The 4,913-nt window shown below is 36.2% G+C and overlaps 1 long non-coding RNA gene across 1 annotated transcript; it reads left to right on the forward strand.

The window, feature by feature from the left end:
- The first annotated feature begins 2,687 nt into the window (after window positions 1-2,687).
- On the forward strand, window positions 2,688-3,041 carry LOC110713622. Its single transcript, XR_002510011.1, has 3 exons — window positions 2,688-2,707; window positions 2,793-2,850; window positions 2,949-3,041. It is a non-coding gene; the product is annotated as an uncharacterized LOC110713622 (long non-coding RNA).
- The last annotated feature ends 1,872 nt before the right edge of the window (window positions 3,042-4,913 follow it).

The raw sequence follows: 4,913 nt of genomic DNA on the forward strand, positions 1-4,913 counted from the left end.
TTTGGGATGATACCAGGGCAAGTGTTTTGTTCAAATGCACATTTACATGTATTACAAATAATTTCACCTAATGTTAGTTTGTAAATGGAAAATAATAATTGCTTGTATTTGTGATTGCAAAAGCTGTTTAGTATTCCTAATGATCCCCAGAAGAGAAGGGTGTTTGATTCTTTACTAGGGGAGAGATTCAGAGGCTTTAAGACCCACTTGACCAGTGGATGGATCTATAAGAAAAATAAACACAAGAAGAAAGCTTCCAAGGGAAATGAAGGTGAAGGTGGAAATGAGGAAGATGTTGAGGAACAAGACCCACCGTGGAAAAAATGGCCAAGCGTGACGGAGCACGAGTGGAAAGACTTTGTTATTCAAAAAACTCAACCCAAAGAAATTGTAAGAACTACTAAATCTAATGAGAATTGTATAACATATTGACTCTTTTTGTAGTAATGATGCTAACATTACTATTTATGTAGGAAATTCGAGAGCAAAACAAGGCAAATTCATTGAAGAAGGAGTACCGCCATCGTACGGGGGCCAAGACATTTGGTGAATGGAGGCAAAATTGGAAGAAGGAGGGTATATACCCCACTTTGACTCAAGGGTCATCCTCAAAACCCTCCAACTCCACGATCACTACGTTGGTTAGTCGTGCTGGCGATTTCATTTGTTCTCTACATTCCTTTGATAAGGACACCGGAAAATGGGTCATCAAGGAACCGGAAAAAAAAGTGGCGGATAAACTTGTAAGCTATTTGAAACTTGAGCATAACTTTACCATACAAAAACATTTTATGTATTCATGTTAACATTTTTTCTTATGCTACAGCTTGAGTACACTACAGAAGTTGTTGAAGGCAAGCTGGTCCCGACTATAGAGAAAGACCCCTTCACCTTGGCTTTGGGAAATCCATACCATCCAGTCCAGGTAGTAGGTATGGGAGGGACGTTGCTAGGATGGGAGAAGGTGATGGGTTCAGAATACACAAAAAGGGAAGATCTCGAGGAAGTGTTAACTCACCGGAAGAATTGGATGCCAAGGTGGCATCCATCAAGGAACAAGTTCACAATGAGTTAATAGGTGAATTCAATGCTTGGGCGAAGCAAATGACCTTACCCTTGTCGTTCCCCTCGACTACACCGGTCGAATCCAGTAGTCACCCAAAAGGACAAGGAGAAGAGGAGATACATGAGGTAGTTTTCTATCTATTAGTTTTGGCCTAGCTTGTGAGTTACGTGAGATCTAATGTGTCATTATTGATTAATTATTGCAATTTGTTACTCCCACACATGCGGACTCGAGGGAGGTTGATAATCCAACACCCCATGAATTTCCAGATTTAGAGGTGAATTTAGGATTCGAGGGAGCGTGTTTGGTTTTAACATAGTGAATTTCGTTACATGATCAATTGTGTAGGAAAAGACCCTTTTTGATAATTTCAGTTTTTACAAGTGAATTTCGTTACTGGTGTAGGTAGAGACCGAGTGTACACTTCTAGCCCCGGGGCTATTTAATGGAGGAGATTTGCAGTTGGTGGCATATGGTAGTGCACAAGCGACGACTGGTGATACGGTCCATTTCCAATCGCTTAGGCCACAACATTACTCGGTCGGGATCAATTCTTACATTGCTGGGTTTGAAAACATCCCACTACCGGTGCCTATAGTGGATGATGGGATTACTCTTCTTTGGGAAGCAAAGGGTAGCTATGTGCAATGGCCACGTGCTTGGGTGAGGTTGATCAACGAGGTAATATTTATTTTGATGTTGTGCAAAATAACAAATCTGCATGCGTACTTATTAGCTTAAACCCCGGCCAAAAATTTTTGAACTCTAATTATCTTTGTTTTGATCAGATTTCGAAAAAAAGTCAACCATCAAAGAGAAGGAAGGTGGTGAAGCCTAAAAGCGTTGATCAACCTACAAAGAAGATGAGTAAACAAGGGTCGAAGAGTGAACAAGTGTCGAAAAAGAATTCTTCGAAAGGTCCAGCCATGCAACCTACTCCACTTGTTGGAGACAATTTCCTTCAATCGCTCACTAAGGATTTAACTTTTCTACACAATCGTTTTAGTCATTTGCCTAGTGACGATCCCATTGAAATTGCACTTCCTAAGGCAATGTTCCATTATGATGAGGATGCAAGTGCATGGTTAAACAAACAAGATGTGAAGGAATTTTTAAGAGGTTCAATGCTTAAAATTTCTCTCATTCAAATATTCATGATGTACGGGCACATGCCACTTAAATTAATTATGTTATTCATATTAGTGTTGTTTATCCTTCATATATATGTCAACTAATTTTTCATTGCACATGCACGTAGAGCACTACGGGAGCACTTAAGTGACACTGATTCCCCTAGTAAAGTTGGGTGGTTATGCCCCGAACAGACATCCGAGACTAGAATCTTACACAACTCCCCCGAGGTGATGTATTATGTTAATCATAATATTTGGGAATCAATGCGTGCGGGAGACAAGTTCATATTCGCCCCATGTTATGAGGAGTACGTTTAATCATGTGTAATTCAATTCTTTCTACATTTGAATTATTTGTTGTACCCTAATTATTGATTTGTTTGTGTATTGTGAATTTATGTAGGTTTCATTGGTTCCTCATGGTGATTTGTCCTGCTAATAACACAATCTTTCACCTTGATTCAGCTCGATCAACAAAGAAGTACCTTGTGATGTCTGTACTACAAAAGTAAATATAGCTACCTAGTGTTGATTATCTTAACCTAACTCATTTAGTAGTCAAACTAATCAAATTTGAATTTACTTTCCTATAGTATTATGAAGAAGATACATGGTCGTGCTCCACGGGGTCCTACATGGAAATCACCTATGGTAATGCCACATCATATTGTGATTATCTTAATAAACATTGCTAAAACAATTGTGGGTTTTATGTGACGTTTGATTCATTTGATTTGTTCCTATGTTAGTGCCCACAACAAGATAATGGAGTTGATTGTAGATTATACGTGATGAGATTCATGCTTGACATAGCGACTCATTGTTCCAACACCATACATCTTGATGAGGTACGACCTTAAACTTAGTAAAATGCTCTTTTTCTGTGATTTCAAGGCTTAGCCACCTATAACTAAGTATAATTGACATGTTATGAGAAAGAACTTGGTCATTTGTTTAAAGATGTAGAAAATGGGCAAGTAGAAGTCAAATAGGCCTTATTTTGGCTATTTTGGATGAAAATGCGACCTTAAACTTAGTAAAATGCCCTTTTTCTGTGATTTCAACGCTTAGCCACCTATAACTAAGTATAATTGACATGTTATGAGAAAGAACTTGGTCATTTGTTTAAAAATGTAGAAAATGGGCAAGTAGAAGTCAAATAGGCCTTTTTAGGCTATTTTGGATGAAAATGCGACCTTAAACTTAGTAAAATGCCCTTTTTCTGTGATTTCAACGCTTAGCCACCTATAACTAAGTATAATTGACATGTTATGAGAAATAAATTGGCCATTTGTTTAAAAATGTAGAAAATGGGCAAGTAGAAGTCAAATAGGCCTTATTTTGGCTATTTTGGATGAAAATGCGACCTTAAACTTAGTAAAATGCCCTTTTTCTGTGATTTCAAGGCTTAGACACCTATAACTAAGTATAATTGACATGTTATGAGAAATAACTTGGTCATTTGTTTAAAAATGTAGAAAATGGGCAAGTAGAAGTCAAATAGTCCTTATTTTGGCTATTTTGGATGAAAATGCGACCTTAAACTTAGTAAAATGCTCTTTTTCTGTGATTTCAAGGCTTAGCCACCTATAAATAAGTATAATTGATATGTTATGAGAAAGAACTTGGTCATTTGTTTAAAAATGTAGAAAATGGGCAAGTAGAAGTCAAATAGGCCTTATTTTGGCTATTTTGGATGAAAATGCGACCTTAAACTTAGTAAAATACCCTTTTTCTGTGATTTCATGGCTTATCCACCTATAACTAATTATAATTGACATGTTATGAGAAAGAACTTGGTCATTTGTTTAAAAATGTAGAAAATGGGCAAGTAGAAGTCAAATAGGCCTTATTTTGGCTATTTTGGATGAAAATGCGACCTTAAACTTAGTAAAATGCCCTTTTATGTGATTTCAAGGCTTAGCCACCTATAACTAAGTATAATTGACATGATATGAGAAAGAACTTGGTCATTTGTTTAAAAATGTAGAAAATGGGCAAGTAGAAGTCAAATAGGCCTTATTTTGGCTATTTTGGATAAAAATGCGACTGTTTTTAATTTTCCCAAGTATTTAATTTCTTACATATTAATTTAATTTATTCTAACATAATTTATATATATTCCAAGTTTTGAAAGGTGAAAAATGGAGATCCGTTAACAAGCAAGGAGCTTAATGAAGTTCGAGACATGTTGGCATTTTTCATCACCTTCAATTTGTAAATGTGGCATCATTTTGAATTTATAATTTGTTAATTATTAACTTTTAAACTACAATATTGACTAGTTATTAGTATTGTTTGTATTTATTTATATATCACACTTTATTTAATTTGTTGTATTGCATTTGGTTTTTAATTATAAAAGTTTAAATATATATTTTTAATTCTTGTTATGATTATTAATAATAATTATATTATGGCAGAATTTATAGCAATAATATGACAGAATATTATAGCAGGATCAGTTGCAGGAATAATTGCAGGCAAAAAAAAAAAATTTAGATCCTTTTATTGCCACCGGTTTACCGGTTCAAACCGGTGGCAATAGTCAGCCTTCAGCAGCAAAAAAAACCGCGCCATTTTTTATTGCCACCGGTTAACCGATGGCCATAATTATTATTACCACCGGTTAACCGGTGGCCATGAAGACTATTGCCACCGGTTTTGAACCGGTGGCCATGCGACGCTTTATTGCCACCCCCCAAATGACCATC

The sequence above is a fragment of the Chenopodium quinoa genome, unplaced genomic scaffold, assembly GCF_001683475.1.
Source record: "Chenopodium quinoa cultivar QQ74 unplaced genomic scaffold, ASM168347v1, whole genome shotgun sequence".
Classification (NCBI taxonomy): Eukaryota; Viridiplantae; Streptophyta; class Magnoliopsida; order Caryophyllales; family Amaranthaceae; genus Chenopodium; species Chenopodium quinoa.